The sequence below is a fragment of the Bactrocera dorsalis genome, chromosome 5 (genome assembly GCF_023373825.1).
Source record: "Bactrocera dorsalis isolate Fly_Bdor chromosome 5, ASM2337382v1, whole genome shotgun sequence".
NCBI lineage: Eukaryota > Metazoa > Arthropoda > Insecta > Diptera > Tephritidae > Bactrocera > Bactrocera dorsalis.
Window position 1 is genome coordinate 35,829,452 of NC_064307.1, and position 16,241 is coordinate 35,845,692.

The 16,241-nt window shown below is 36.3% G+C and overlaps 1 protein-coding gene across 3 annotated transcripts in view; it reads left to right on the plus strand.

The window, feature by feature from the left end:
• Positions 1-16,241, plus strand: part of LOC105224679 (tubulin polymerization-promoting protein homolog) — a 34,950-nt gene that overhangs the window by 2,467 nt on the left and 16,242 nt on the right. The window contains exon 2 of one of the 3 annotated variants that reach the window (XM_049459267.1): positions 13,092-13,128. The exons of 1 other annotated variant lie outside the window; for it this stretch is intronic. The gene's annotated coding sequence lies outside the window, so the exon portion shown is untranslated. Of the gene's footprint in view, positions 1-12,958; positions 13,129-16,241 lie in introns of those variants that run through there. One more of the 3 variants, XM_049459266.1, reaches the window with a different exon arrangement.

Below are 16,241 nucleotides of genomic sequence, written 5' to 3' on the forward strand. Positions count from 1 at the left end.
ATTACATGTTTGTTAAATGCAACAATACTACTCACATTGTAGCATGTCTGTCGAAAATTATGTGCAGACTAGTCTCTTTGGTATCATTATGCAAACGGCGCTACTCTTCAAGAACTGGTTTCAGACAAGGAAATTGAATGGGTCATATAAGTTTAAGATTTTTAGTAATACTATATACATAGATATTCCAGAAAATTAAATAAAATAATTTTGTTAGAATATAAGATTATAAAATAAAATAAATATTTGCTTAAAAAGTGTTGCGGTCAGAGCACCAAACGTCAATATATTTTTGCATTTAAGGTGTTCTATTTCGATTTTAAGTGTCATTTCTATGTTAATCTGTATTCGAGATGTACTCTAATATATTTGACAATCTCGCTTTCTGGAAGGTTGCTATAGCTACAACAATTAATCGCGTCTAAAGTGCTATAAATGCTATACTTGGTCATTTGTTAAGCCAGTCTTCAATCAAGAAAAATTGTGTAGAAATGTGATAAATATTTTTTTTTTGTAAATGATGTGATGTGTGTGCGCTCGTTTTGGAAAATTAGGATTTTTTGATTATAAGTCGAAATAAGGTTTCCTACACAAAATTTCAAATAAAAAAATGTTTGGGACATAAATTTACTAAATGTTTCAAAGAAAAAAACTTCTTTGTAGAAACAAAATAAAAGAAAATTGGAAACTTGTAATTTTGAAAAATTTGAGGTTATGTAAAAAATATATTAGTAGAAAAGTTTATATTTTCATTACCTATATCTTTGCCATATAACTTTTTCTGTAGGACACACATTCTTGTGGGAAATGGAAGCAGTTTTCAACCATGACCCTCTCCTTCCTAACGTAAATTATTTTCCTTTTATTTTTAATTTCCAATGGGTTTTAGCCTCCTTTGAATTTTTTTTCTCTTTTTATCATTTTCAAAGGCTTATGCACTGGTCTAGACATAATGGCTCCTTGCACTATCAAGTAAGCTATTTTATATACTACTAGTGGATCCGGCCACGCGTTGCTGTGGTATAAGTTTCTCTCATTCCTTATAGACCAATTGAAATTACAACTGGGGAATGAAGATTTTCTGTCCAAAGCATTGATGCTGTTTGGCTTGAGGGCTTATAAACTAGGAATCATAAATTGCTTATGTATACACATATTTATATACATGTGCTTTTAGTTGTTTGCAAAATACAAATAAACACTTAAGCTATAAGTGCATTTGCTTCACCACAGTCTAATGAGACATTAATTAGATAATATCTTTATTGAGACATTACCTTGATAAGCTGACTGCTGCTGAACGATCACTGGCAACATACTTGGGGTATTCACAATGTGTCATAAAGCATAGTAAAATCATAAAATCATAAATTTTTATACTAGTTTAAAAAATTTGTTATTTGGATTGCATACTAAAATAAGTTTATGCAAATACAACTCTGAACGCTATGTTTTCGGAGCGTTATAACTTATAACTTTATGAGACTATGTGAAACCCCTAACTGACACACATGTTATGACCATTAAGTCACAAAAATGATGCTATAAAACCAATACGGGTGCAATGAATGGTGCGACAGTAATTTGTTTGTAAATTCTACTCCTTTGAATGCATTTCTTTGCGACGGTAAAGAGGCGCGTACAACCGTACTTTTTGCTTGGTAAAAATTTCATTAAATTTCGATGCGTATTTCAACAGACTCTATGGCCTGACTAACGATATACAAGTATCTTCCAGTGTTTCACACCGTGAGGTCACCAAATGTTTGAAGCGTAACCTTGTCAATGCGGACCAAGTACCCACGGGATGCTCCATTGCTTCCTTGGTGCCTTGTTCTTGACATTTTCTGTAAACTTCTCCGGCTGTCAATCTTATTCTGTAGCCGTGTACAGCCACTAAACAGTGACCAGTGAGTACTTCAATAATGCTTTCACAGTCCCTTCTATCAAGTGTCAGTAGGAACTTTGTAAATTTCCGATCTACCATTTTGCAGTCTAAAGACCTAGCCAATATTTTGGTATTAAAAATCCCCTCTTATGCAGCACAATGAAGTCTTGTAGCCAGATTTATTTGCTTCGCTTATGAACATAGACTGTGTTAATCCACTATACTGAGTAGATAACTAAACACATACATAAGTACATACTAACGTCTACAAAGGTTTAAAAACAACCGAAGGGCACAAGGCATACCTGGAACTTAAGCACTTTACTGGTTTGAGTTACGACACTATTAAGGATATGCAAAAGCCATAAATCTTTAAACTCCTAAATGTAATGTAAGTAGATAAGTAATTCTAATCAGAGTAAATTTCAATGATGATGTAAAGGAAAAGGTAAACAAATCCAGTAAGGATGTGTCAAGCTCGGGCGGAAGTTAACCCTTCACAGACGATAGCTTCAAATGGAATAGAATTATTAAGCATTTTGGGTTAGCAAATTATTTTAATGCGGGAAATCAATAGAAATAGCATCAAGCTAGTACACTATCCAACTCCTTTCGGTGCTTGTTCATTATGGAATTGCTGGTAACTGAAAAGCCGATAAGTTAGCCAGAGTTGGGCACCATTGTCCCGCTCACATCGGAAAGGGACCGAGTTGGATCTCCTTTGGCATTTTGGGTTCTGGTACTGAACCAGATATAAAATAGAACACAGGAGATCTTCTGAACTACTTACGGGATATTGTTTAATAGGCATTCATACGGTAAAGCTAAAATACTTGGCGGACGTAAATTGTCAACGTTGTAGGGAAGAGGGTGAGATGGAAACATCTCCTCCATGGTTCAACCTTTGCAAAACTGTTGAAACATCTCGTCTGTCTTTCCATCTACGAGCCCGGAGACTTAGCCGAAACTGACAAAAGCCATTTCAATAGATCTATTCTTGTTTTTGAAAAGAAAATTACGCAGGGAAATCGAATAACGGTTAGATTATGGATACGTGGTCGTTCGTTTTTTTTTTTTGACAAGTTATGCGCAGGTGTAAAACCACACTCTCATATTGGTAGATAGCCGATTGAAAGTACAAGAATGCAGTGGCCTGGAAGGTAATGGCTACGGTTTTCTGGTATTTAAAGGTGTAATCTACACTGTCTGTCTGAAGATTCAACAAGATAGTACACCGGTTCATACCTCATCGCCAGCGCTGAATTGGTCGAATTAAGGAATGAACTGCTACATTATCCTCGGCATTCTTGAGATATGGTCCCGATTAATTGATTTCTGTTTTCAACTGTGAAAAAATAACTTGCCGAACAGTAATTTCAGCTAAACGAGCATCGCCGCCCGGAGTCCTATTTTGAAGATCTTTAGAAAACATATTTATCTGAATGATGAAAGAAGTTGGCGGAACCTGAGTCCAGCTTAACAAGAAACAAAATTAACTTCGATTGAACAGAAGCTTTAATACCCTAAACAAATAAAAATCTTTTTAATACCCAAACTTAATTTTGATCGATCAGTTTATCGGATGATATAGTGATGATATGTGATATAGTGGTCCGATCTGAACAATTTTTTCGAAGACTGTAGCATTACCTGGGATAATAATTCATACGAAATTTGTACAAATAAAAAAAGTTTACGATATCGGCGGTTCCGACAAATTACCAGTTTCTTGAGGAGAAAAGCACGTGTGCAAAATTTCATAAACAGACGAACAGACGTTTCCGACGTTTTCTTCTGGGCGTTACAAGATTCGTGAACGAAGAGTAGACTGTGTTAAGAATGAATTATACTCGTAGTATTTCAAGCAAATTTTGGTCGGAAAAAGGAATCAAGTCTTGACGACCAAATTTAGTTTTGTTGGACTTCGTTTCTATAGAGAATAGTTGAAATAATACCTATCGTTCGACTCAATGAGGAGATATTTGAATTGAAATACTATAATATCAATATCTGTAAAAGGAAAATTAACAAGAGAAGTTCTTCTTCTTTACTGGCGTAGACACCGCTTACGCGATCATAGCCGAGTCAACAACAGCGCGCCAGTCGTTTCTTCTCTTCGCTACGTGGCGCCAATTGGATATTCCAAGCGAAACCAGGTCCTTCTCCACTTGGTCCTTCCAAACGGAGTGGAGGTCTTCCTCTTCCTCTGCTTCCCGCGGCGGGTACTGCGTCGAATACCTTCAGAGCTGGAGTGTTTTTCATCCATCCGGACAACATGACCTAGTCAGCGTAGCCGCTGTCTCTTTAACTCGCTGAAGTAAGTATGTAAATGTCTTCGCATAACTCGTACAGCTCATCGTTCCATCGAATGCGATATTCGCCGAGGCCAACGTGTAAAGTACCATAAATCTTCCTCAGAACCTTTCTCTCGAAAACTCGTAACGTCGACTCATCAGATGTTGTCATCGTCCATGCCTTTGCATCATATAGCAGAACGGGAATTATGAGCGACTTATAGAGTTTGGCTTTTGTTCGTCGAGAGAGGGCTTTACTTCTCTGTTGCCTACTTAGTCCGAAGTAGTACCTGTTGGCAAGAGTTTATCCTGCGTTGGATTCCAGACTGACATTGTTGTCGGTGTTAATACTGATTCCAAGATTGACGAAATTATCTGCGGTTTCGAAGTTATGACTGTCAACAGTGACATGGAAGCCAAGTAGCGAGTGCGACGTCTGTTTGTTTGATGATAGGAGATATTTCGTCTTGCCCTTGTTCACTGCCAGACCCAGAACAAGACAAGAGACAAGAGAAGTAGATATACATATATTTATAATTTCTTATTTCCGTAGTAGTAGGGCGTTAACTGGGCTGACTTTGTTTTGCCTTCTTAGCAGATATTAATATTTAAGAACCAAGTCGTTTTAGAAGACTACGGTAGGTTTTCTGCCCAGCACAGGTACAGAGATTCAAACATCTTGCCATTATAGTATTCGTTCGATTGTTTATTAGATGGCTTTTTATAGTCTGCAAAAGTATATTAGGAGAAGTAACGGGTGATTTTTTTGAGGTAGGATTTTTCATGCATTAGTATTTGACAGATCACGTGGGATTTCAGACATGGTGTCAAAGAGAAAGATGCTCAGTATGCTTTGACATTTCATCATGAATAGACTTACTAACGAGCAACGCTTGCAAATCATTGAATTTTATTACCAAAATCAGTGTTCGGTTCTTTTCTTTTTTTATCGACAAATTTTGTTCAGCGATGAGGCTCATTTCTGGTTGAATGGCTACGTAAATAAGCAAAATTGCCGCATTTGGGGTGAAGAGCAACCAGAAGCCGTTCAAGAACTGCCCATGCATCCCGAAAAATGCACTGTTTGGTGTGGTTTGTACGCTGGTGGAATCATTGGACCGTATTTTTTCAAAGATGCTGTTGGACGCAACGTTACGGTGAATGGCGATCGCTATCGTTCGATGCTAACAAACTTTTTGTTGCCAAAAATGGAAGAACTGAACTTGGTTGACATGTGGTTTCAACAAGATGGCGCTACATGCCACACAGCTCGCGATTCTATGGCCATTTTGAGGGAAAACTTCGGACAACAATTCATCTCAAGAAATGGACCCGTAAGTTGGCCACCAAGATCATGCGATTTAACGCCTTTAGACTATTTTTGTGGGGCTACGTCAAGTCTAAAGTCTACAGAAATAAGCCAGCAACTATTCCAGCTTTGGAAGACAACATTTCCGAAGAAATTCGGGCTATTCCGGCCGAAATGCTCGAAAAAGTTGCCCAAAATTGGACTTTCCGAATGGACCACCTAAGACGCAGCCGCGGTCAACATTTAAATGAAATTATCTTCAAAAAGTAAATGTCATGATTCAATCTAATGTTCAAATAAAGAACCGATGAGATTTTGCAAATTTTATGCTTTTTTTTTTTTAAAAAAGTTATCAAGCTCTTAAAAAATCACCCTTTATATTAAGAAGAAACCGTCGTAAACTGTACAAAACGTATGTATAAATGATCAGCATGATGAGCTGAGTCAATTTAGCCTCGCCAGCCAGTCTGTATATGCGCGAACAAATCCCTGAAATTTTGCACACGTCATTTTCTACTCACGAAGCTGGTAATTGGAACTAAACGGTCGGAATCAAATTTTTGTAAGAAATCTTCTGTATTTGCAAAATGTACTGTAGCTTCAGTCAATATTTTTTCTTTTTGTAATTTCTTTTTATCACAAATTTCTTTATTTATGTATACTTGAATGTATGTATACATTGAATATTATTGTTTCATTTCCCTCAAAGTAATCCCCTCCCACTGCAATACACTTATGCCAACAAATTTTCAAGTCATCAGAGCACTTGGAAAAATCCTCCGTCGTGATGACCAACAGTGCCTTCTTCGATTCATCTTTTATATCCTCAATTGAGTCAAAACGATATCCTCGGAGTGGTCATGTGAATTTGCTGAATAGGCAGAAGTTACACGAAGGTAAATCTGGTGAATGCGGTGGTTATGGAATGATCACGAGTATCCAATGCAGTGTGAGATGATATATTATCGTACTTCTTTGTATTCAATCATTGTAAGAATCAAAGAATTAACTTTTGGACCCTCACAAAACGACGCGTATCTCAAATACTAATGAATATTTTGACGTGAAAATTAGCATAGATGTCACTAACAATACTACAAACTTACAGAGGAAAACAATTTACCGATTCAAAAAACACGCGAAGTATAAATTAAAAATTCATCTTTCAACTTGATCACAGTAGTACATATGTATATAAGTATGTATGCATAATTTTTGTGAACTTGCTGAATAAAACTTAAATAAAATGATAATAAATGATAAAGCATTACTTAGTATATACGTAAGACCATATGTACGTATATCTATACAAACATTTTTCACACTGTTTCTTTTTCGAAATATCGACCATAAAAAGTGACGTAATAAACGCGCTTTGCTTTACGTTTGTTGTCATCCGCTCAAAACGCACCTAATAAATCACTGGAAAAGTGAAAAAATGAAATCAGTGAGTACGATAGGCGCCAAAACAGCTGAAGCAATAATGGCTAAGTCGTAGTTCAGACAGTTATTTATTTGAATAGTGGTTGCTCTTATTGGCTAGTGAAACTACATATGAATGCATATGTATGTATGTAAGGTCATCAGAGTTGGTAAATAAAAAAATAAAAAAAAATATTTGTACTGAAGTAAATTCGCGAAGATACTTACATACATATATGAATATTTGTAAGCTATCAGAGCAATAATTAGAAAAGCCAACCAAAAAACGTATGCTAATTATGATACTCAAAAATATATTGTTTATAAAGCAAAACAAAACAAACTGTTTTATTTATTCAGAGTTTTTAGCATTTGCTTAACATTGAGCGGCTTCAAAATACCTCTCTGTAATAACTGGAATGGCGATTGAATGATTATGTTCCATTTTTAGTGCCAAACTTTACTATTGTCGGATCAAAGATCTTTACTTCATTAAAACATGTTAAAATTTGAACGATATTTTCGGTAAGAAGTCAGTCATAACCACCGATATACTCATAATCTGTAGCTGATAGAAGTTATGGAGAAGTGAGAGAAGCTAGAGAAGTTATAGTTCGATTCCGGTCGCTCTCTAAGAAATTTTAGTGCAAAAACAAGAAAAAACGTTGACTTTGATAACACCGAAAATATATATGTAAGCCTTCAGCAGTTTCCATATAATGATCTTATTTTGAATGATCGAGTTGTATGATAGCTGTGTGCCTTACTGATCCGATCTGAACAATTTCTTCGTAGATTGTATCGTTGCCTTGGTCAATATTTCATGTCAAATTTCTTAAAGATATAAAGACTGAATTTTCTTTATTTATAAATTCAATATATAAATTAATAACAATCATAATAATTAATAAAAATAATAATAACGACACAACTTGTTCGCTGGGTTAATTGAACGAGTGGAAAAAGCGTTCTCACTCAAAGCGAAATATAACTTCTGTGAGCAAGAGTGGCTTTCTTGCCTTTTGATAAGCATTTGTTTGGAGTGCCCATGTTTGTTTGTATGTATGTACATGTATTACGGGTACGATTATTTCAAGCTATTGGTATTAGTTCTAGAGAAGGTTTTGTTTATAAAATTCGTTGTTATTATTGTGTACCATTGTCGTGCGGTGGAAATGAAGTCATCGCTCGAAAAAACTTTAAAGTTAATATAATATATAGCGAATACCTAATGATGTGCGGGGCAACTTAAAGAAGAAAGAACAAATAATGAATGAATGAAATTTTGTATAAAATATTAATAAGAGTTTAAGCTGCTTGGTCCAAGTAGATTATTTAACAAAGCAATCAATCTGCGTGGCTAACATGACTTCAATATGTTTACGTTCAACAAGATGCGTCAGATGGTACAGATTGTTGTTATAGTATAATTTCTTTTATAACAAGTGTCCCTAGGCTGTTCCTTAAGACAATTATACAAACATATAAACTCCGGTATCTTGTAAAATGAATACTTAATGGAAAAAAGAAGAACGCTATAACAATTTCAAATTTGAGCTTAGACCTGTACTTGTTTCTTCGTAGCTATGAAAATAATGCTGAGGTTTGGCTACTATGTATTCGAGTTCACTCAGATTTAGTCCTCTTAAACCATCAGTTAATTACCCAAGATCGCTTCCTGAAACCTCTGGAAATTTTTCTATCACTTTTTAAGACATTAGTTGCGTTTCGAAGTTTCAAAAAAGGGTATTTTCACTTTGTTTTTTAAATATATGCAATCATACATTTCATTTGAACAATTCAGCCGGTCAAACAATCAGCAAAAAACAGAATCGATTTGGTGAACTTTTCAAACCCACCTAAACCCTAATTCACAAATCTAACCGAGACTCTTGTATATACATACATATATGATCGTTGCTTCCCTTCTACCAGGGACTTATGAAGTAATTCTTGTATATTAGAGTTTTAGTAGTCGTGACTTGCTGGGAATATTTGTATGTCTCTCTCTCTTCTTTAACTAATTCAATGTTTGTAGACGTTTCGGGGGCAACTAGTTTTGTGTGTGACGTCATAGACTATATGGTGATAAGGCATTTTTATAATTATTGTAGCAGTTTGAGAGCTCGCATTGTTCATGACGTACTGTATGTGTATATTTCCCTTATTCTTGGTTAGCTCTGAGTATTTGATCACGAGTAATAAAATAAGAGTGTCATCTCGAAATTTTTTGTAATCGAACCATTAGCATTTTAAAAGGTCTAGTTAGCGATACCCATTTAACAAAAGAATAATTAATATTATTTATATAAAATATGGTCTGAAATCATATTAGACTTCGATTATTGGCTCAGAAATAAACTAATAACGAGTGTTTTTTTAGACGTGTGCTTTTCAATGAAGTAAAACTTTTTCGTAGTTTCACAAAGCACATTTTTTTAGCGATGAAGCTCAATTTTAGTTGAATGGATGTGATAATCCACAAGCTATTGTTGAAATGCCTATAGATGTTAAAAGAGCTACTTTTTGAAAAAAGGAAATCAAACCTGAAACCGGCCGTATTGCCACATACAATCTTTTTCGTCTTTGTTACTGGCGTAGACACTGATTACATGGGTTTTTACAATAGCGCGTCAGTGGATTTCATTCCTTCAGGTGTAGCCAGGTCCTTCTCCACCTGGTCTTTCCAATGGAGTGGAGGTCTTCTTCTTGTTCTGTTTCGCCCAGTGGGTGCTACGTCGAATATTTTCAGAGCTGGGGGCTGTTTTCATTCATTCGAACAACATGACCTAGCCAGGGTAGCCGCTGTATCTTAATTCGCTGAACTCTGCCTATGTCGTCGTATAACTCGTCCAGCTCATCGATCCAACGAATGTGATATTCGACGTGGCCAATGCGCAAAGGGCTATAAATTTTCCGCAGAACTTTTCTCTCGAAAACTCGGAATGTCGACTCATCAGATGTTATCATCGTTCATGCTTCTGCATCGTATAGCAGGACGGAAATAATGAGTGACTTATAGAGTTTGGTCTTTTGTTCGTCGAGAGAGGACTGTACTTTTCAATTGCCTACTCATTCTGAAGTAGCACGAGTAAAGAGTAAAGGCAAGAGTAATCCTGCGTTGGATTTGCAGGCTGACATTGTTGGTGGTGTTAATGCTGGTTCCTAAATAGACGAAATAGACCTCGAAGTTATGACTGTCAAGAGTGACGTGGGAGCCTGGTCGCGATTGTGACGACTGTTTGTTTGATGGCAGGATATATTTCGTTCACAACCTGACCCATTTGCTTCGCTTATCCAGTGTGGAGAAAGCAGAACTAATGGCGCGGATGTTAATAATGATATCAATTTCATCGGTGTACGCCAGCAGCTGCGCGCTCTTATAGGAGATTGTACCTTCTCGATTAAGCTTTGCAGCTCGAATTATTTTCTACATAGTAGATTGAAAACGGTGAATCAGCCGATTTATGACGATGGTATGTAAGGTACTTTAAGGGGTTATATAATCAAAGACCCGAATTTTTGTCGAAAATCGAACCTTTTGCTTTGAGTAGCCGCCATTTTGTCAAAAAATTTTTTTTTGCTAATTTCTTCGATCAATCACTAGATTATTATATTAATGAAATTTATTTGGTTTCGGCATTTTAGATGATTCAGTCCAGAGATATCGTGCTCACCGCAAGAGGCAATAAGAGACAATATCAATATTCCCGATAATTATTTTTGGCAATAAAAAATATGTGATTATAGTTTAAGGTTGTCATAATATATCTGCCAAGTTTCTAATCAATAAAGCAAATAGTTTGCTTAGAAAAAATTCTTGAAAAATGCCTTTTTTTCGACCTCCTAACTGTATATAACCCCTTAATGAAACCATGGAAACATTTTATTAGTATACGACATGTTAAGGGGAATGTTGTGTTGGCGAATTTAGTTAAAATCTGGTCGATACTATCCCTAACTGCCTTATTCTTTTTATAATGATTTGCGTTTTCCTAACAAACCATATGAAGAATAAGTTGGTAAGTTATATGTATGGACAAGTTTTCTTCAAAAATGTTGTGGTATAGCGCCGAATTGGAATGGAATCGGTCTACATCTTGGTTTAAACCTCAGAATATAAAGAATTTCGATCTTCTGGTTGACGTTTTCTACAGTAACACAATATGTTAAATTTAGCCTCCACGATCGAGTTAATATCACAAATCAATTATATCTCATGTGAAAAGATTTTCAACATAATTTTAGTTGATGCAGACTAAGCTATACAGTCTGTCAAGTAAGAGAGTGGTTGTGTTATTTTATGAAACAAATTATTTTATGAAACTTTCATATTTATATGTACATTGTACACATTACAAACAATGACGCAATTTTGTTAATAATACGTACAGTCACCACCGGCGTCGATAATTGCCTGGCATCTCCGAGGCATGCTTTCTACTAATTTGACGGCATATTCTAGTGGCAAGGATCTCCAGATCCGACGAATTTCGTAAGACAACTGCTTCAAAGTGTAGGTGCGTCTTCCACGTTCTGTTTAATACATATAGGCCCACACATATTCAATAGGGTTTGTGTCGGGCGACTGCGACGGCCAATCCAATGCAACGTTGCCAGATTGAGTTTTATACCAGTAAAGCCTTTTTGTGTAATTTTATTATTTTCTCGGCATTTAGGTTGTCAGTAATGAGGTACAAAGTGCCGAATCCCTGCTTTGAGAAGCAGCCCCAAAGATACACCTTTATTCCATGTTTTACGGTGTGCTGAACAAGCCTATTGGTGGAAGTTGACCATTGTGTTGCGCTATTTCAAATCATGAGTGTGAAGAAGGGTTCGGATAGTTTCGTAGGATATATCTAAACGTTTTGCCATTAATTTTGCTTGTCCTTGCCGCAGTGTTAAAGCAAGATTCCGCGAAACAGATTCACTATTCTTTTCTTTCAATTTACTTTTTTGTTCAATTTTCTTATCGAACCACGTTCTGGTAAATCATCAACATTTTTAGCCACTATATATCGCTGTATCCACTTCTGTACAAATGCCTTCGACTTTCTCATAAATTTAGGAGCCACTGATTGCGAAATTTTGAGACCTTTCGGGTGGATGCAAAGGAACACAGCCTCATAGCGCAACGCGTACTTAGCACTCATGGCGTGTAACGTGATTCTCTTTCAGAAGATCAACGACAACTGAACCTTTGTTGACAATGCATCAAGAACAAAGCTTTCCTCTATCGGAACGCGAAGGAATTAGAGCGAAATCTTTCATTAACTGTCGGTAAATTCGACCACGCTCTTACTTGACAGAATGTAGCAATAAAACTAAATTTAATTCTTTCTTAACATATTTTAATATAAAGTTTTGCCACGACGATTTGCGCGAATGTCCCGGGCTTTGATTCTTGCGAGTAGCAAGAGTATAAAATTTTCGGTTACACCAGACCTTAGCCCCTCCTTACTTGTCTTGTTTAAATTTTATAATTGCTTATGCCATTTAGAAAAGTTTTCTTAAGTCTATGAATGTCTGAAATGTTCTAGCTGTATAATTTTGTAATAGTAATGACCACGTAAAAGAATCTGACTAATTTTCTAACGTTAAGAAATGGTCATTACCAAATTGTTGTTATTTCAAACTCGCCTTTGAACCTTTTTGATACCAAAGTGAGAAAGCACACAAATAATACTTAAACATACATACTATATTCGTTGGTACATACATATGTATGTCTGTAATTTGGCTCCACTCGTAAGTGCATCAGCTCTCGACAACAATTCTGCCAAACTTAAAAATCTCACTCAAAAGAGAGTGTGTATATTTGTTTCTCACTCAAGCTCAAACAGTTGTCACAGCTACAAATTCATTAATATTGTGAGTAAATATGTATGCACATGTGTGTGAATGAAATACGCAAATATTTATAGGCTCTCATTTATATTTTATGAAAATGTTTGTGTGTGCGTGCAAATATGTGTGCCAGAACAGCGTCCGCTAGAAACATTTAGCTTTTGCGCACTTTTCCCACCGACTGCTGTGCGCCATTGTCGAACACGACAGATTTCTTCGCAATTTCGTCCAGTACGCAGAGTACAGCGGAGCAGACCACGACAACAACGACGAGGCTAAGTGTGACTGATTAAAAACAAATACGACCAAAAGTAAAATTAAATAAGAAAAGTGACAGTATTTCAATAATATTTATTAAAGCTAAAAGTGTAAGTTCACATTTTAATCCCGTTAAATAAATTTGTAAATACAAACGTTTGTATGTATGTATGCATGAAACTGAACGCATGATGCAAAAAATTGCGAAAAGTGCAAACATTTAAGTGTGTATACGAGCAGCACAGGCGAGTCATGGAATCTCAGCTCCTCTGATAAATCTGATAAAAGGCGCCAGCACCAAGGCAGTTGTTTACAAACAATCAGTCGCCTGGGGTGGATTAAAAAGAAGAAGAACGCAGTTGATAATAAAAATTGAAAATTGTTCTAAAAATAAGAGAAAATCAGCTCCGATTCAGCAGTGTTAAGCAGTCAGTTATATTCTGCAAAAAAAAAATATATATATATATTTCTGCAGGAAATGTAGCTTCATACGTGTGTATATATTTTTTATGTATGCAAAAGTGTCGAAACCTGGAAAGTGGGTCATGAAGCGCGGCAGTTAACTGCGTTCCCTACAATGTACAATATAAAATTGTGAATGTACATATACATATGAATGTTAGTGCACTTTCCTTCCTGTTTCTGGAAGAACAAGCAGCTCCTTTTGTTAAATTGTCTCATCATGTCGTTTACGTAGCATCATTTTAGGCGTTCAGCACTCGACTTGAGCTGAGTTTTGTTCGATTTGGCTGTGGAATTTTTTATAAGCGAAAATTTCGATCAAAATTTTTTACTTTCTCTAATATGTTTGTACATGAGAGTGCATAACCTGGTAGAGAAAAATGTTTTCGTGTTTTATGCGAAGTGTTTCATAGTCATTATTATGTCGGTGTTCCTACTAACTGGTAACTAACCTCTATGTTACGTGTTGTTATACATATATTACTCTATACCAGACCTGCTGATATTAAATTTTAGTCATAAAACTATATTTTTGAATCTAGCAATCTTAATAAACCTTTTTCGAATCGACAGAGTAGGGTCCAAGAAACCAATATCGTTAGAAAACATTTAAAAATAGCTTCTAATAATTTCATATCCTTATATATTCAAAATACATACTTAAAAAAAGTTAGAAATTTATAAAAAAAAAAATTTAGCACGGTTATGGCTCTCATGACATAATACTCTGTTCAACCATTTTTAATGTTCATGTGTAAAAAAGCGTACTAAATCTCGAAATACAAGTACAATGTTTGGTATCTCCTAAATTCGGCCCACAACCATTTTTTTTTAACTAATATTTAACCCGTTTAGTAAACGCGTTTCAGTAAATGCTGAAACACTTCAAATGCTTACCACAGTCGACTTTCGTAGCAAAATGGTACCTACATACCTGCAGACATTGATGATGCCAGCAGATTAACTACAATGACTCTTATGCACTCGCAACATATTCTCGTATTCACCCTACAGGGTTCGCGCTAATCTGCGTACATGCGCACTTCGGACGCTGCGCGTTTATTCGGTTTTGTTTTCGTTCGTCGATTACTCGGTGTGAGTATGATGTCATATGTGCGATGCTTGTATGCTGAAATAACACACCCAACAACTATTCGGCACTGACCACCCTTATGCCACCCACTATTACACTTGACTGCGAGGCGGGCGTGTTAGGAGTTCGCGTGTTGCGTTTCATTTGAAGCAGCGGCGAAAGTGTTTTCGATACACAATTTAACTCGTAGCAATGTTCTGCTTCCTTGAATATTTTTGCCTCTTCCCATATCTTCCACGTCTATTTTGCTACGAAAACTACTTTATCACGTCCACGACTTCCTGGTTTCCTGTTTTCCTAGTTCGTGATGGCAGCCATTTTATAGGTTTTTGAACTTTCGGCATGTTTAATGATGACGCTGGTTTGCTTTCTTTCTAAGCTCTCCTGTCTGAATAACACTCTTGAGCATAAAATCATGTATGTTACTGCCGCCCCCAAACAACTATGAGTCATGAGTCATACTTAATCCTAATTGATGCATTGTTGCGCTGGTGACGTGGTTGCTGTAATTAATTTGGTTTGTTGTACCCATTTTCCCCTAAATTTGTGCCTGTGTGCAGAGCTTGCATTTTGGTGGTCCATGTTGACCTAGTTTCTGTAATTGAAATCTGTCAATTTGATGGCGGTGAGTGATTTGTGGGAAGCTTTGAGCTTTAAGCCAGCTCTGCCAGACTAATGTGTTTATGCAAAACTTTTTTTTCCCCTCATACATTCCAAAAGTTTTTTTTTACGAAAAGTATAAAGCATACGTGCACTCATCGAAAGTTTCTCTTAATATATTGATTGTTTTGTTGGGTATATGGCACGCAGAGCCGTCTTGTTGGAACCAACGGATCCACATCAACTTCTTTAAACTCAGGCAAGAAAGAAGTCATTAAAAACGGATATAGGTTCAACATTGATTGTAACATTATTGTCGGCTTCATTTTTGAAGAAATATGGACCAATTATTCCCTCTGGCCATAAAGCATACCAAATATACACCCTTTTTAAGGATATTACGGCGTATCAACAATGCCTTGTGGATTATCAGCCCTCCAAATGTGACAATTTTGTTTAATAACATACCCATTCAACTGAAAGTGAGCTTCATTGCGGAACAAAATTTTTTTTTGTGGAAATCGGGATCGATGACCATCTCATTTTGGACCTAATCACCGAACATGCAGCCCACTTGAAGGGCATTCGGCTTCAATTCTTGCCTAAGTTGGATTTTGTAAATCCGCAAAATAAGATCCTTCCGCATAATCTTCGATACTCTGCTCCACGGCATTTCTCAGGATGCGTATTCTCCACTAGAGTAAATGTAGTACGAAACCGATCCATGGTTGCTCGAATTACCGACTTTGCTAGGCAATTGTGTTAACCGAATATTGGACGCGAAACGAACTATTATTTTTGTAGTAAATATGCATTATTTGCAAACATAATCCGAAATAAGTCGGTTCATTATGAAATCGTAAGCCGAACCGAGTATAAATCAAACGCCACCAACTCTGAAAAAGTGTTGCCTCATTGAAAACCACACGTCTAAAAAAAGCCCCCATTACTTGTATTACGGGGTGGGTAACCACAACAAATTCAATGATCAGTTGAAATAGGTTGGCTTCGTAACTTCTTTGGAGTAGTTCAGCTGATTTTCTCTACCTTAGAGAAGGGTTTCCTTCT